The sequence below is a fragment of the Panthera tigris genome, chromosome A1 (genome assembly GCF_018350195.1).
Source record: "Panthera tigris isolate Pti1 chromosome A1, P.tigris_Pti1_mat1.1, whole genome shotgun sequence".
NCBI lineage: Eukaryota > Metazoa > Chordata > Mammalia > Carnivora > Felidae > Panthera > Panthera tigris.
This window is the reverse complement of record NC_056660.1, coordinates 2,788,933-2,807,079: the sequence shown is the minus strand read 5'-3', so window position 1 is coordinate 2,807,079 and position 18,147 is coordinate 2,788,933. Positions and strand designations below refer to the sequence as shown.

The window sequence follows — 18,147 nt, the reverse complement described above, 5'->3', positions numbered from 1 at the left end:
CCCCAAATTGTTATCTTCCTCTGTAAATAAACCCAAACCTTCGTTTCAAACAACTGGCCCAACGCAAACAATGACTACCCTCAGCTCTGACAGCAGTCCTTTTGCTCAACCACGGAAAAGACATCCAAAATGACCCTGCTGATCTGAGTTGTTTTTACATGTTTTTCACAAGTTCATGCCTACACACTGATGTCCACTTTCCTTTATCATCTTTTCCCCCTCCTGAAAGAAGACGTGCCCCTTTCCTGGACCCTTGCCCATCCCACCTACGAAAGCTTGAGCAATCTCAAAACGCCTGGTTTGCGAAAAGAACCGAAGAGGGGCCAAAATATGACTAAAATTTAAACTACTGTAAAAAGTCTGGAAACACCGTAACCTCGAGCCAGGAATGGGAGGCTGGCACTTTCCTGCCATCGATGTGACTTCGGTACATGGTTGTAAAGCTAACGAAAAGGTCCCTGGCGGTGATGAGTTCAGGCGGACACACACCGGAGACTTAGCGTGGGCCTGTTGGTTTGTGTGCCTCGGGAGTACTTGCCCCGACAACTGATGGTGAGGCTGATTTGCACACTCACTGCCGTGGGAGCAGGCACGCAGCACCGTGGCAACTGGAGGCCTTTCCATCGACCCCGCCGTCAGCCAACCCTTCCGTCCCCCCACCCTCAGCGGCCACACCAGGCTCCTCGTGTTACCTGGGTTGACCTTCTCTCCCACCTCACCTCCTTGGCCTGGCCCCAGCTGTTTCCTCTGCCGGGAACACTCTCTCCCTCTGGAACTCTCACTTCAAAAATCAGGTTAAACAATTCTCCCTTGATAAACCCCCAGACAAGTCAAGTTTCCCTACGATCGAGCCTCTCGAGGCTGTGTCCTCGTCCTACCTGGTGCCCGGCATCCTGAACATGGGTTTAATGATGGCTGCTGGGCTCTGAGCTTTGGTAGAGCAGAGGCTTGCCTGGCTTTCTCACGGCAGAGACAGCACACGTGTTGGGTGCCCAGTACGTAGTAACTGATGACCCCAGAGTCCATTCACCTCTTTTAGTCCAGAGCAGGGACTATGTCCCGTCCTGTTTGCATTTCCCAAACACCACACGGCCTCCACCAGGCAGTAAGTGTCTCACAAATACTTGCTTTGGGCATATACTTCTAATTTATTTCATGATATGGAGACAGATAAATCAAGTAATGAACTAGGTCTTGTGCCTTAAAAAATCTTGTGCTTTTAAACGAAATGCCCACAACAAAAAAAATATTCATCGAAGAGCAAATTCGTTGTCCAGCTCCCTCCTTCTTTTCTTTAAGACCACCTGCCCCAAACAGAACAGTTGTAACATGGAAAGTTTTAATCAGCCAGTTGTTTGGTTTGGCACATTTTTGATGATCAGATCTGAAGAGTTTTTTGTTTTGTTTCGTTTTTCACTGAATCCCAACTTTTAAAAATCTGATTTGAATGTGGAAGGCCTTCAAAAAATTAATGTGCCATTGTATTTTTCCCTAAAATGAACTACATCGGAGGATTGGGTTCTGATGATCAATCCAGAAGCATTTGAATAGTACAAACCATTAAAGCAAGGAAATCTGGATGTAAAGAAAAGAGTCCACATGGACTAAATCTGAAAGCAGCCGTTAGGCCTTCGATTTCTTACTCTAGAATGAGAGCAACGAATCAGGGGTGAGATTGGGCAGTGGGGGTGGGGAGGGGAGGAAAGTCTCTGCCACTCTGTGTTTTTAAATGAATGAAATGCTGACAACTTGATCATAACCAGGTTGCTCTCTCACTGTTACCACCATGAGTAAAATTTACTTAGCCAGTACTTAGGAGTGAGAGTTTAAAAAAAAAATGTATTTAAGCCGTTTGTTAAAACATATGATCTATACTGAAATGTTTAGATGTTAATGATACTAGAAATCAGAGTATTCTGGGAAGGATAAAGAACATTTCCCCAAGCTGTTTGCAATTGTTTCTGTTCACTTTTTTGCATTTAATCACCCTGTAAATCAGCAAATTAATGGCAACCTGAGTTCACGTTGGATAAATGTACATATTTTCCCTGGTTAGAAACTCCACCAGGTTTTAACGTGTTAAATACATACCATGGCCCATCTATAAGGAAGTCCAGTAAGACAATCACTTCTGCTTATGGGTGGAAATTTTATAATACCTGGAGAAAACAGTGACACAACTAAGAATTCTAATTGTATTTTCCTGTGTCCAACAAAAGCTCTGGCAGCAATGATGTCAAATCCTTCCATGTGCTTAAACTACATACCTGCCTAGAGTTCATCAGCTAGAATAAAAAAGGACCATTCAAACATTTTAAAAATTCATTGTGTGCTCTCTAGCCAATAAAAATGCCAAATTCTCAGTATGTTTGTGGGAACAGCAATGCATCCTGCTACTACTCGGGGATCCCAGGCTGTTCTGGGGAGCACCTCAGGTGGGCAGGGAGACAGAACCTGCCAAGTGAACGTTCCTGTCACGCTGAGTTGCCTTTTCTGCAAGAAACAAAACAAGAAGGTGGGGGGAGGGGAATGAAAAGGGAAAAAGAAAAAAATACTGTGCACGTTACAGCACAGCTAATGTGATCCTGCGAGTTTGCTCAGGTGTTCCCACCTCCACTTATGTAATAAGAAGTTTGAGTTGATCTTCGAATTCATGATATTTCACCAAGACGTCATAATTCTAAACTTTTGAGACACAGCTTTGTTGTCAGAAGCTGGAATCCTAAAGTCATCAACCTTGGGTTGTTGTTTTTTTGTTTTGGTTTTGGTTTTGGTTTTGGTTGAACCCATCAGTGGACTCAGTCTCCACGTTTTGTCAGTGGTCTTATTCCACTACTTTTACAACACTTTACTGAACACCTTCGAACTTCACTTTGGTATCATTCCGATGGTCATATTTCAACTGTAGCAGGGATAGGAGGGGGAAAAAGTGAATCTGAAAAATTTCTTCTTGGCGGTTTGAGGAATAACCCAGTCTCAATTGCAGTATTGTCTTTATCATCCCAGGATATTGGCCAATATAGTGATCAAATATGTCCACTTAGTGAAATCGGGTCAATACTTAGGACAAAAAGTCAAAATATATTTAAGAAAGAAAGTGAACGCCTTGCCATCCTCCATACCTCATTTCCATGGATCTCAATCTCAGAGGGACAGTTTTCACACCCAATTACAGAAAACATCCCAATTTCCCCTAGGATGGCCAAGACAGGTCTTTGGGCTTTGCTGTAAAATTATGGTAGAAATTCCTGCAACTTCACTTATCCACTCAAAAAATATTATTGAAGGCTTGCTATATTTCAAGACATTCATATTTACTAGAAATATCGAGAGACCAAAAACCTGCATTCTCTAAATTGCGTGCCCTCCTATAAACCAGGTGGAAAACAGAGACATGTGATCGTATGTTTGCTACTTTCTACTTGTGTGAACTTAAATTCTGACACTTCATTTTCTTATTGATGAATGAGCATAAAATAGCTATTTCCTAGAATTGTGTAGAGACTGAAGTGAGGCAAATAGTATACAATCCAATGTCCAGTGACTGAGGTGTAGAAAGTATGCAGTAAGTAATATCAAGGAGTATATTATCATCATCACCACAATCAATACTGATATATGCAACGGTTGGTTTCATTTAAAAAGAACAACAGCAGAGCACAATCCATGGTATTTGGTTTCTCACAAAGAATGGAGCCATGGCCGTGCATGAAGTCAAAGCTTGACCTACCAACGAAAATAGTCTGATGCGTTCTCTGAAGAAGTCAGTTGCTGGTTTCTCGGTTGACCACGTTCAGTATTTTCCAGAGAAAAAGATGTTAGGAAAGCTCACTGAAAGTCTCCACGCTGAGAGTTAGGTAAGCAACCGCATACCTTTCCTCTCTAGCCACCATCCCCAGGAATGACCTCACCACACAGTCAGGGACCAGCTAGAATAATGTAGACAAGACCTATAGCTGCCAGACAGAAACATTTCATTGAAAGCTCTACGAGGCTGTTACCTCTGCGGATTCTCAAGTTCCAGAAAATGGCAACATGGCGGCGCAAGCCAGAGTAAGGGGACTTGGGGGGGGAGGGGGTGCTGAGGTCGGGTTGTGTGTGTCCTAAAGCTTCCAACAAACCCACTTCCCCTCCTATAACCAAGACACTGAGGGAAGCAGAACCAAAGGGTACGGGTTGACGCTGTGTGAGGAGGTAGAGGGGGGAGACAAAACTTCTTCCTAAGATGTCCACATAGATGGGAAATCGAATTGCTTTCACTCTAAAATAACCTATTCGAAAAGGCCAACCTCCATAAGTAAACGTAAGACAAAAGCTAGTGCAAGGTGAACTGCTGTGTTCAGAGAATAAAAAGCATAGCGTCCACTGGTTGCAATCCCCAGCTTGGTTTTTCTTTCCTTTTCCAAAGCAAGGATTCTTTTCATTAAAATGGGGATATCCTGCCCCCATATTGTGACCACCTGTCCTTGTCAGCATCTGTCTGTTAGAGCCTCTCTTTTCTTTACAAATGTATTCACTTTTTTTATAAAACTGGGAATATTATATGAATCTATTGTGAACATCTTTCCTTGTCAATATCCAGCTGCAACACGATTTTAATGGCCTGGCTGAGGTCTGAACAGGCTGAGGTCTGAACAAAACCCACTGTCTCATCTCTGGCCTGCTGATTTTCACAGAAGTTCTTTCACGGAGTGATCTGTGCTGTGACCAAAGTAATTTCTCTCACCAAAATCACGGAGCGCATTAATCCTGTGAGAGCTTCCCTCTGTGAAGCCCTTTACTGTCTACTGAGTCTTGTCGGCTATCCCCAGTGCCCCTGGGATGCTGCACGCTTTCTTGACCCCATCGCTTGTCCTCCGTGGGTCCCCTCGGTAAGAACACATGTCGCCACGGGCAGCCTCCCCTACCTGCAACGTTCCCACCACTCGCCTGCATTGAACTCTTCCCTCCCTGAGGACCCCTGGAATCCCACCTTCTAGGGAATTCTCTCTTAACTAAAAGACTCAGCAAGTATAATGAATGCATCCTGATTTTTCTTTGAGCCCCTCTACACACGGTTTTCCAGTCTAAGTATTTCACCGACTGTGTTTATCTGCCGATTGCTGCCAACTATTCTTTGTGAGCTCCTTAGAAATTCAGGCCATTTTATTTGTTTTAAATTATTTTTTTACTGTTTATTTATCTTTGAGAAAGAGAGAGACAGAGTGTGAGCAGGGAGGGGCAGAGAGAGAGAGGGAGACACAGGACCTGAAGCAGGCTGCAGGCCCTGAGCTGTCAACACAGAGCCTGATGTGGGGCTCGAACTCTCGAACTGCAAGATCATGACCTGAGCCCAAGTCAGCCGCTTAACCGACTGAGCCGCACACGTGCCCCCAGAGGATTTTATTAACAAACTCACGGTAGAGCTCTCTGGCTCCAGTAAATGCTACTGAGGAAATAAAAAGAAGCAATCAGCTAACCAAAAGTTGCCTTTTATTGCCACAGATGCATTTCTTTTTATTTTCAGTTTAGAGCGACCCATGAAATAAATCATGCTTTTGCCGTGATGAGAAGTACTCTGCAGATTATTTTGCTGAGAGGTCCACAGTCCCCCTGAAACGCCTATCATATTAGCAGAAATTTGTTTTTATCTGATTTTAACTCAAGATAAACAAACCAGGACTCTGAAGGTAGGGATGTCCATGATTCTTTATGGAGTAACCCAAGCTTATAGGAATTTGAGAGGTGTGGTAAAAAAAAAAAAAATCACACACATACAAAATCCCATCCCTGATACGTTTCTTTTGCTGCAAGGCAAAATTGTTTGTAAAAACTTCTTTTGATTTTTGTTATCCAAATAATTCCAGCTTAAATTGGAACTCAAATATTAATCTGATAATGACACCGTTGAGACACATTCTCTGACGATTGATCTCAAATGACTTACGAGGCTTTACTTTACCCTATTTTCTGCATTCCTTTCCAGCCAGGGTTTGCCCGTCTTTAACACCAACCACCCCCCCCTCCTACCCACCACACCACCATCATCTGGGAGGAAAAAGGCCCTGAAGTGTATGTCTTAAGATGATTACTATGTGCTTGGGAATATCCTTTAATTTAAATTTTGTTTTATTTTATTTTTAGCTTCAAAGCCTTTGCAGGAATGAACACCTGTCTTGCAGGGCATTATAAGAAATTGTCAGGTACCTGACGTACTTTGTTTTGTCAAGTCCTCCCACGGTGACACTGAGGATAGAAGTCACATTTTAATTAATGATCAAAGCAAAGGACACCTGTAAGCCTGGGTTAGACTTCTAAATTCTTTGATATTAGGCTTACAAATCTGAAAGAGTCCTTTGATTCTCCCCTGTGTCTGTCCTTTCTTGGAGATCAGCTTAAATCTTTTTTCAAAAGCAACATATTTAGCTAATCTGAGTACTAAAGCTATGGGTGACAATGTCCATTCGCACGGCAACCCTTAACACCTTACAAAAGTCATACTCTATTACGAAGGATGCCAGGGCACCGTCCAAAAAACCCCGTTGCGCTGGGCATTTGTTGTGGCAGAGAAGCTGCTTAGGGTATAAGGAGCCCTCAAAGGGTCTCAGAAATCCTTGGAGTTGACATGAGGGTAAGGAAGCTGTAATGTGGCCCCTGTCTATATATACAGGGAAGGAGAATGTGGGATCGGCTGTCATTTTATGTGAACTAAAATACATACATAGTTATACATGTGTATGTTATATAACATAACAACATCAACCTATTGCTGTATTAATATAATACTATGCAAATTAACAAGCACTAGATTAACACTAATATACTAACATGTTTATATTTTATAGTATGCATTTATTACTACATAGCATAAATGCTGCAGATGCTGATGATACATACAGTAATTTTATTCACATATACACTAACAATTTCCAAGGTGAAAATGGGACAGCTCCCCAGCTTTGCAGGGACATGTAAAAGTAGCTTGGGAACTCTAACTGACCACTAGAAATGCCACTTAAAAAATTTTACGGGGCGCCAGGGTGGCTCAGTTGGTTAGGCGTCCGACTTCGGCTCAGGTCATGATTTCGCGGCTCGTGAGCTCAAGCCCCGCATTGGGCTCTGTACTGATGGCTCGGAGCCTGGAGCCTGCTTCGGATTCTGTGTCTCCCTCTCTCTCTGCCCCTCCCCTGCTCGTGCTCTCTCTCAAAAATAAAAAAACATTAAAAATTTACAGGGCACCTGGGTGGCTCAGTCGGTTAAGCATCCGACTTCAGCTCAGGTCATGATCTCACAGTTCGTGAGTTTAAGCCCCACGTCAGGCTCTGTGCTGACGGCTCAGAGCCCGGAGCCTGCTTTGGATTCTGTGTCTCCCTCTCTCTCTGCCCCTCCCCTGCTCACAGTCTGTCTCTCTGTCTGTCAAAAATGAATAAACATTAAAAAAAATTAAAAATCGCTTTAAATAGTGGAAATACAGGAAAGTACAGAGAATAAAATCCAGAAATAATCCCCTTCATATTTTGGAGCTCCTTGATGCAATTCTGTAATATGACCACAATTTTATAATGTGGGCATACTGAACATATAACTTTGTATTCTTCCTTTTTTTTACAATTAACACACGTGTTTTCCTTTGTGACTAAAACTGCCAATGACTGGCTGGTTATATATTCCATAACTCACAGACATTTACTTGATCATGTAATTATTTCTGATTTTCTGCTAGCATGCAAATATCACAATGAAATTAAATGAATAAAACTATTTGGAATGTTCCAAATGCATGGTGCTGAAATGTCTTCCAAATAGGCCATATCAGTTTACAATTCTACCAGTGATATATTTTCCTGGAAAATGCCTAATTGCCAGTATTTCGTGTTTCTTTTACTTTTTGGACACAAGTTTAGTTTTAAAAATTTTTGCATTTCTTTTGATAACTGACATGATTGAATATTATTTCTGCTTTATCAGGCATTTCAATTTCCTCTTCTTTGTTTGTATAGTTTTATTGACTATGCCAACTATTGATTTATATGAGCTCTTTATATATTAAGAAGAATAACCCTTCAGCATCAGATTTGTGGCAAATATCTTTTTTTTTTTTTTGATTGGTAAAAATGTTATCAGTGGCAACACCTGGGTGACTCAGGTCAGGATCTCACCGTCTGTGTTTTCAAGCCCCACATCAGGCTCTGTGCTGACAGCTCAGAGCCTGGAACCTGCTTCCTATTCGGTTCCCTCTTTCTCTCTCTGCCCCTCCCCCTGCTCAACAGTAAACATTAAAACATTTTTTAAAAAATGTTATCTATGGAGTTTTCAATGCACAAAGGTCTTATTCAAGAAATCTACCAGTCTTTCCATCTATAATTCCTTTCATGGCTTATTATTTTAGAGGGTTTTTTCCATAGAGAAATTAGATAAATATCTGCCTGTTTTCTTATTGTTTATTTTATTTTACATTAGCTCTATCTAAGCTCATACTTCTTTAAATTAGTTATTTGGAACAAAGCTAAGCTTTTTTCTTCGTCACAGCATACTTTGCAAATATTCCCATTATTTCTCAAAAACCTACCAGGAAAAACCTAGGTCATTTCCCAGCTAAGAAATCATTGTGGACACGTCAAGCTACCCTCAATGGGGTTTTAAGGAGTTCCTAATTCCTTTCTACCCTGAGTTCATTAAAAACAAACAAACAAACAAACCAAAAACAATGTAATGGCTCAAGTCACAGTCTGCCTCAATTGTAATTTCTCACGGCACAATAATCTGAGTACAATTTTTAACTTTATAAGGGAGATGGTAATTGCGATGGGCTCTGTTTTTCTAATGGGATGATCATCTGGTTTGGTGTGACAATTTGAATAAAGGAAAGTTTTGAAGAGTTACATATGCTCCTTGAAGAGGAAATTTGATGAAAAGTAGCAGCTTAGTATTTGCTATGAGGTCACTCAACTTAAAGCAGCTTTCAACATCTTTTGAAGAAACCATCCTTTAAAGTTTAACTGATCAAAGTGGCATAATGCACAGAAGTCAGAATTCCTCACCGGCCTATCCATTACTGAGGAGCGAGAGGCAAAGATTTCAGACCTGCAAGTCAGTGGAGAACCCAAAAGTGAGGCTGTGTGCCCAGTGCTGGCCCATCAGAAAGAGAGGGATGCCAGCCGAGGCTTCAAACTGAATGCAAGAGCCCATGGAAATGAGCCCGTGCCTAAGTAATCGAAATCAAATTATCAGAAAACTATTATCCCTCCAACACCAATCACATCAGAAATGGTTACAAAGTAGTCTTCCTCCTCCTTGTTCATAATTTCTGATTCCAAGGAGAAAAAGACTCATGAAAATAATATCCATTCAAGCTTTTCGCTTACAATTGAGAGCCAACCTTAGGGTCCAATCTGGTTTTTAGAAAAATGGAGAAAAAAAAAACCAGACAACCTGTTGATCAGAGAAAGCGAATATGGCTATAATAATTAGAATCAGAAGAGCTTAAAATCTAAAGGTGGAGTGATGGTTAAGAGAAATGTGATTATGAGAATAAATGAGCTTCACTTGGGAAAAAGTGTAGGGCACAAGGAGGCAGATGAGAAAGAAGTGGAGAGGCAGGAAAATTCCTAGAGCGCCTTGCTCTCCCCATCGGCACAAGAATCTCATGCCAGGGACGCCTGGGTGGCTCAGTCAGTTGGGTGGCCAACTCGTGAGTTTGGCTCTGGTCATGATCCCAGGGTTGTGGGACTGAGCCCCATGTCAGGCTCCGTTCTGAGTGTGAAGCCTATCTAAGATTCTCCCTCTCTCTCTTTGTCTCTCTCTCTCCTCCTCTCTCCCCAAGAACAAACAAACAAACGAACAAACTCAATCCAATTTTCTGTAAATGTGGAAAGAACAAAACTTTGATGCGTTATGGGTCACTCTATTGCAAAACGTTTGCCTAAGAGGATGCCGGAGCAAATTAAAATATATCAGACCCCATGCAAGGCATCTATTATGCTAAAGAAAAGTCCAACTATCCAAAACATTCCTAAGTAGGATCATGAAATCTAGGTATATTGGAGAATGAATGCTTCACCGTCTAGTCTATGTAGACTCGGATCATTCGCTTTGTATTATCTCAGAAATAATACATTCGTTTCACTAAAAATCTGGAGCGTTGCATAAAATCGTCTCACAGTTCTAGAATATGACCCTGAGTAAGGCCACTGAGGATTGGTGAGAATCTCTGTTCTTAGGGGAACTGAGGAAGCGAGCCCTAAATCACGAGGGGAACACTTTTCCTGGGTCTACAACCAGATTAAATTGGTCCTTCTCTTCCCTCCAGCTTCCACTCCCAACCTGTCACCCCTCAGGCGCACAAGCCGTAATTTTGCCGTGATTTCAGCAGAGCTGGTTGTTGTTTTGTTTTTGTTTTTATGGAAAGTTAAGTGAAAGCGCACGTGTAGGCATGACCATCTCGCTCAGCTTCTGAGCCAAAAACCCGGCAGAAATATTTCACCTACACAAAAGGGGATTGTGGACGCAGATGGGACTGGCAGAGACAATGCACTGAAGTCAAGTCTTTTAAAGCCCTGTCACCCAGCATCAGCTCCTGAAGGAGAGCTCGCACCTCGGGTTCCATCTCTATTCTTCACAGATCTTCAAAGAAAGAAGATCAAATCTGGCACTGTCCAAAGATGCATGCCTATTTTTCTCTTGATCTTCCCCCTCAAAATCTCCCTTTGAACAAGATTTGCACATGCAGAATGAATGGAGATTAAGGGCAATTATGGTTTTTGTTTTGCTCTTAATGGCCCGTGCAACCCTGAAATTTGCTCGTGAAATCTACGGCGAGCACCGCCGTGTTGCCTGTCTCATCTGTCAAGTGCCATATTTCATTGCTTCCCAATGCCATTTCTGGCATTCTTTTTCAACTGCAGTCTGAAAGCTTTATTTCTCATGTGCCTTAAGTGCTGGGCACCAAGGATAAGGCGTAAAATATCCCAGGGCTTTGGGGAAGGGAATGCTAAGAGATCCCCCAGTAAGATCCCTCGCCCACCCAAGATCCTGCTCGTCTGAAAAACCAACGGCAAGCAGCAGAGAGAGGAGGAGTTAGGAGCACATTCCTGGGACTTAGTAGTGACGCCTCCACAGCGAACGCAGTCCTGGAAGGCTGTTATCTTTGTCTGCCTTGTCAGACTCGGGAGGGGAAAGGTCCCCAAAGAATCCATCTCACTGACATGGAAACGGCAGCTGGTACTGTTTCCCTTTAAATACATGTGTGGTGCTAGAGCTGTGTATGTAATCTTCCTTGCAGCTAAAGCCTCGCCAGAACAAAAGGCACGACGGAAAAATTAGGTGCGTGCCAAAGTGTTCTGAAGTGGAAAGGTGTGAGACATTTCCTGGTTCAGGCCTTCAGCCCCCACCGCCCCACCCCGGCTCACACCGCTCATTTCCCACAGGGGCCCGTGGTCGGGGCAATCACCCGCCTCGTTTCTCAACGAACAAATGAGGATTGTTCCTTCTGCTCACAGCCAGCGTGGGAGATCGGGTTCTGAGCCTCCTTTGACAGGCAGATTTTGTGACACGGGAACAAATGAGCGGTCGGAGAGTGAGCAATAAATAATCTCTGTCGGGGTACATTGGTGTGACTGCAGACATGCCTGCACTCAGCTCGCAGTGCCAGGGGCCCACAGGAAGGAGCCCCGACCCGGCACTGGGAGCCCTGGTTTTCTCTCTCAATTTACGTGAAGATCTGAGTCCACCTTTCCCGCCACGGAACCACAAAACCATGGCAACGTTGGTCCTCGAATTATCAAGTGGCTGGGGACAAGCGCCTGATAAAAATACAGGCGAAATGGGAATTCCACGTGGTAGATATTCTACTTTGGGGTTCCACATATCTGAATTCCATGGTTGAGCAATATATGAAATATACACGTAATATATGTACCTGGTTTTAATGCTCGTACATATTATATACGTGTGTGTGTATACGTGTGTGTGATATGTGTATATGTATGTGTGTTTGTGTATATATGTGTGTGTGATGTGTGTATATATGTGTGCATGTGTGTGAATATATATTTACGTGGATATATGTGCGTGTATATATGTGTGTGTATGTGTATATGCGTGTGTATATGTATGTATATATGTGTGTGTATATATGTGTGTATATGTGTGTATGTGTGTATATGTGTGTGTATGTGTGTGAATATATGTGTGTGTATATATTTATGTGGATATGTGTGCGTGTATATATGTGTGTGTATGTGTATATGCGTGTGTATATGTATGTATATATGTGTGTGTCTATGTGTGTGTATGTGTGTATATGTGTGTGTATGTGTGTGAATATATGTGTATGTGTATATTTATGTGGATATATGTGCGTGTATATGTGTGTGTATATATGTGTGTATATGTGTGTGTATGTGTGTATGTGTGTGTGTATGTGTGTGAATATATGCGTGTGTATATATTTATGTGGATATATGTGCGTGTATATATGTGTGTGTATGTGTATATGCGTGTGTATATGTATGTATATGTGTGTGTATATGTGTGTATATGTGTGTGTATGTGTGTATATGTGTGTGTATGTGTGTGAATATATGTGTGTGTGTATTTATGTGGATATATGTGCATGTATATATGTGTGTGTGTATGTGTGTGTATATGTATGTATATATATGTGTGTGTATGTGTGTGTGTACAATGTGTGCATACACACATATATATTAGTATTTCTAATTTTAGGAACAGTTATCAAATGTCTTTAATGTGTATGAAAGTATCACAATGTAAGATAAATGGCCTCTGTTCTCTAGACACATGTAACCCATAGGTACATTTACTTAATATGTTTAAATATACCCACTAGTGATTATGGACCGTCTCTTCTGTCAGACATCATGGCAGTACGTAACAGGTTTCATATCCATTCTTCATTCCAACTCTCCAAGCAGTATTTTACTTCCATTATCTGTGAAAGGGAAGTAATGAAAGCAAGTTAGTTACATGAGCTAAATCAGCCCCTCAAGGCCACACAGCTCGCGAGTGTTGAAGCCAGTCGGCCTGCATGTGAAGCCTGCGTTCCTTCTGAGCAAGTCGCCGCAGGGCAATGGCTATGACACCAACAGGGCACGACGAGGTCTGTGAGAGCACGACAAGCAGGAGCCACTGTGCTAGCTCTATGGAGGCACAACCTTCCACCACGAGAGAACTGGTGAGGCGTCCTCAGAGAAGCAGGTGGTATTTGCGTTGGACTTCAGTCGTATCGTTGACAATCTGCCATGATTACATCTGAAAGGTAGAATTCTGCCAAAACTAACCCAGGGGCGCCCGGGGGGCTCAGTCGGTTGAGCGTCCGACTTCGGCTCAGGTCACGATCTCGCGGTTCGTGGGTTCGAGCCCCCACACAGGGTTCTGCGCCGACAGCTCAGAGCCTGGAGCCTGCTTCAGATTCTGGGTCTCCCTCTCTCTCTGCCCCTCCTCCACTCACGCTCCCTTTCTCTCTTCCTCTTTGAAAAATAAGGAAACATTAAAAAAATTTTTTTAAGAAAAAGTAAGCCCAGATGTTGGTCATTAATTAAAAGATCACACGTGGAATAAGCTATTTCATCAAAGCATTTGTTTCCACCCCGGGCCTTCCGGCTTTAGCAAACAGACCATTCCGAGGCACAGCGCTGCATCAAGGCACGGCACTCCTACCTCGAGGCCTGTTGGCTGGCCAAATGACACCTGGAATGATACACGACGAACAAATGCCCTCCAACAAATCCCACAGCCCCTTCCTGCGTCTTCGGTAAATGCTTACTTCACTGAAGCAAGAAGTACACAAAAGGTTCCAGCTGATCTTTTGGTACCCTGCAGTCTGAGCATTGCCACGAAACCTTGGAAGTTAAGGCCTCTTAATGACTGAATCAAAGACGAGGGCAAACAACGTGGGTTGTCAGAATCTCCGGGTTAAAATTAAAACGCTGGTGAGGCGCTCGGGTGGCTCGGTCGGTTGAGTGCCCAGCTCTTGATATCAGCTCGGGGCATAATCCCAAGGTCATGGGATTGAGCCCAACGTTGGGCTCCATTCTGAGCATGGCACCTGCTTGAGATTCTCTCCCTCTCTCTCTCCTTCTCTCTCATAAATAAATAAATTAATTAATTAATTAATGAAATGCTGGTGACGTCACCAACTGTATGGCCTTGGGCAAATGAGTTAACATGCTTACACCTTAGTTTTCTCAAATATGAAACACGGCTAATAACAGTACCTACCTCAAAGACGTGTCATGAGGACTAAGGAGATGCCACGTAAAATCCTGGCCCACTGTAAGCACAGAGCAAATAACATTAATACCACAAATGGTTAGTGAGGTTCCTGCACCCAATCACTGGAAGCTACTTTCCTACATATTCTGAGACTCTCGGCTTTCCTTAATTTAGACATGTTAGAGTGTGTGGTGAGAAGAATATTCTGAGGAAAAAATAAGGTTCTATGATGAGAACATTTGTTCCTTTATGATTTTTAAGTCACCATCAAGACTTCAAATTCTCATATATCTTCACGGGCAAACGTCTCCTCAATGAGGCTCTGCCATTTCTGGGTCAGTCTGTATCTGCCACGAAAATGTGCCTGGTCTCAACAGGCCAAAGGGGATCATGACAGCAAGGCTGACAGACTCAGGTTACAGAAGGCTCAAGACATTATGCCTCGGCTGTGTCTCTCGTGAAGGCCCTAATCAAACACACACAGCTCCCTGGGCCCGAAGTTCACCATTTGTAAACGATGCTGAGTTCGAAGGTGTCGATGGGTCTTTCAAAGTCAAAATACCTACATCCACGTGATGTGACTACAGAACTTAAGAAAAAGATTCTGAGTTCTTCTTCCAACAGAGAATGAATAAAGTGAGTACATGAAATGACAGTAGACCATTGTGGCTATTCTAGAGGGAATGAGAGAGAAACTGAGGCACCATGAGACGATGTCAACTGTTTGTGGTCACTTGCGGTTGCTGGACAGTCCAGGAATTAAAGTAACCACTGGTTAGTGTCCCCATCCTGTCCTCTCTCCACTTCTCACAAATGAGGAAGGTCTTATTTCAAAGCACAGTTTGGTTCCACGCTGGCCGATTCTTCTCGAACCATTGAGGTAATGTTTATTCAACCTCACACTTTAGTGACTATTTACGAGCAGTGTTTACAAGTTCCAGAGATTGCCCCAGTGGTTATTAATGCTATGCAAACCAAAAGCCGTCTAAATTTGTTAATCTAGACAAAACACAGGGGCAACTCCAAACCCATGTGCGTTACTCTGTCTCTGGGTTTATTCAAGTGTAATGCACCTTGAATGTCAACTTAGATTTCTCAGCCCTTGTCACAAGCCTCACAGTAATTATAGGCAACAGTAACGCTGAACTCAGCCAAAGAAGCAGCACAACAGGAAACCGTGGGGAAATTTTAAAAACAAAACCAAAACAGAGACCAAAACCCTTGTCAATTTTAAGAAAGATTTAGAAAAAATAAAACCTGCCCCAACGTAATAAAACGCAGAGACCATGAGGCCGTGGGTGGGGCGCACCTGCCACTGGAAAGCGCTGGTCCCCTCCTGGGCTGAGCCCAGCGCTCACAGGCCATGGGGGGTCCCCCTCTCTCCTCCCCTCAGCGCATGCGGTCCAATCATCAGCCTATTTCTGGCTCCACAGTTACGGATCTGTTGGTGCCCACACTTTGTACTTTGTCACAACAACTGGGGCCTGCAGCTGAAGCACAGCTGGCCCGTCCCTTCTCCCGGCCCCTATAATTTAGTTTAACAGCCTTGGGGACAAGAGGAAATGGCAGAGTGCCCTGGAGCCCCCACACTTGCTTCACAAATTGGTTCCGTACCACGCTGTATATATACTCACAAGTATTTTGGGCAAACAGTGTAGGCAGGTCAGGCCCAGATGGGCCCGTAGCACCCTGTGCATCTGGGGGCGCAGACTGGTTTGGGGGCGGGGGGGGGGAGTGTGGTGAAAGTGCGTGCATGTGTGTGTGTGTGTGTGTGTGTGTGTGCATATGTGTGCATGTCTAAGAGGAAGAAGAGAGAAAAGCGTGTCCCCGTGGGTGGGTGGATTTTTATGAGTGGGTGGATGTGTGGTACCTCGAAAAATATGTGAAGCTTTTTCTTTTTGCCCTCCAAACCTAATGGGGGGGGGGAGGAAGAGCATTATCCCACGTTTCAACAGAGGCCTTGACAACAATTGCGGTTGCCTAGCAAAGGAGCCCCAGCCTTGCAGGCGCGTGATTCATCTCTCCGGCCTCACCTTGGAGTTCCGGGAACCCCCCCCCCACCCTGGGCTTGTGGGAAACGGTGCTGCATTTCCCAGAGCCTGGGATTCAGTCCCAGGAAACAAGGCCCTCGCTGGGAAAAGCATCGCAACTGAAGCCCCATCCCTGCCTTCTGCCTGTGAGATTTTTCAGCGCCCCGGGCACTTTCCAGGCTTCCTACAGCGCAGGGGGACGGATGAGGCCCATTCTCGCTCTCCCGGAGGTCTGGAAGCACAGGGCCGGAAGAAGAGACTGACGGTCTGGGTGGAAGGCGGAGCAGGGGGTCAGAGCCCTGCAGTTGGAAAGACAGAGGTTCGGGAGGCAGAGGAAAGGGGTGGAAAGCAGGTGCCCTAGGGAGAGATTTTCAAAGGCTTTGGGCGAAGCGTGCCGGGGTCAAATGCCACCTTGCTTCTCTCTCCATTAACCCTTCAGTGATGTCTGGGGGTTTTGGAGTTGGACCTCGAGTGGAAGCAGCGGGCAGAGGGTCGGGTCTGCAGGCGGGTGGCCACGGAGCAGAGACCTTCCTGGGGTCCAGTCACAGCGGCTCGGGGAAGATGGGCAGCGTGGGGGCACCGGGGGCTCCACTTACACCTTGTGAACGGCATCATTCGTTCATCACCGGGCAATGAGGTGCGGGCATGGGCTCCAGAAGAATAAGACTCCCTCACCTGGCACTTCATGCTTCAGCCGGGAACACAGAAATTAAGCAACTACATAAACAATCATCCGGTCACAAACGTAGAATTAAAATCCTCCCCTCTCTCTGACAACATCCTTTTTTTTCCCTTGTCTCCCCGTTCATCCCTCCAGCCTACATGTGCGCCCTAATTTCTCCTGCTAAGAGAAATAAATTCCTCTTTGACCCCACACCTCCCTGTGGCCATCCTGATGTTTCTCACCCCCCTTGAGGGCCAAGGTATTCCCAAGCATCGTTTGTTCCATCTCTGCTGTGTCTCCTCTGTTCCCATCGACCCCCTCCATCATTCTATCTCCTCCCCAGCTCACTCGAAGCTGCCCTTGCAAGATCCCCGAGCAAATTCACATCGCTTAACCCACTGGGTCATTCTTGGTCCTGGGCTCGCACACATGCAGCATTTGGGGGAGCATGACGTTGTGTTAAAGGTCAAAAAGTCTGCGGCCAGATGGTCTGGGTTCAAATCCCACCTCCGGTGCTCGCGTGCTTTGTGACTGGGTAAGTCTGTTCACTTCTGGGCCCTCTTCCCCCAGGTAGCGTGGGCTTTTCCTTCACCCCTTTCATATCTTTGCTTACGTGTCACCTTTGCAATAAGGCTTCCTCTGATCATTCCATTTCAACTTAAAACTCCCCCTACTCTGGGCACACCCCGTTGGCCTCTGCTTTATTTTTTTTTCCCTGCGGTATTTATGAGCTCTAGATACACTTAACGTGTTCACTGCTCTCTCTCCAGCACCTCGAACACGCACCTAGTACATAATTAAGTGATGAATAAATGTCATCGAATTACTGACAAGAAAAAAAAGAAAAAAGTAATGCACACATTAATGGAAAAAAATTGGGAGAATGGACCCCAAAGGGAGCACGGGGAGCCGTAGGAATCTGTATGAAGGGTTGTCCCTCGGCAAACAAGTCTTCCCACAGTGGTGACGTTCGAGCAAAACAAAAATGGAAAGAGGTCAGTCAGACAGATGCTTGTCAAAACCACCAAGGTCATCAAAACCCAGGAAACTGAGAAGTCCCAGCCAGGAGGGGCCTCAGGAGAAATGACAACCAGATGTAATGCAGGATCATGGAATAGAAAAAGGCCACTGGGGAAAAACTAATGAAGTCCATACAAGGTATGGACTTCAGTAACAGTAATGTCTGGGTTTGTTAGTTGTGACAAATGTGCCCTAGTAACGTAAGACGTGAGCAATAAG

At 44.3% G+C, this 18,147-nt stretch overlaps 1 long non-coding RNA gene across 1 annotated transcript in view; it reads right to left on the bottom strand.

Annotated features, from left to right (window-relative positions):
• Positions 1–14,474, bottom strand: part of LOC122237287 — a 38,865-nt gene extending 24,391 nt beyond the window's left edge. The window contains exons 1-2 of the long non-coding RNA XR_006215657.1: positions 14,221–14,474; positions 12,827–12,931 (exon numbers count right to left, since the gene is read on the bottom strand). This is a non-coding gene — a long non-coding RNA (uncharacterized LOC122237287). The remainder of the gene's footprint in view (positions 1–12,826; positions 12,932–14,220) is intronic.
• Positions 14,475–18,147: the final 3,673 nt, after the last annotated feature.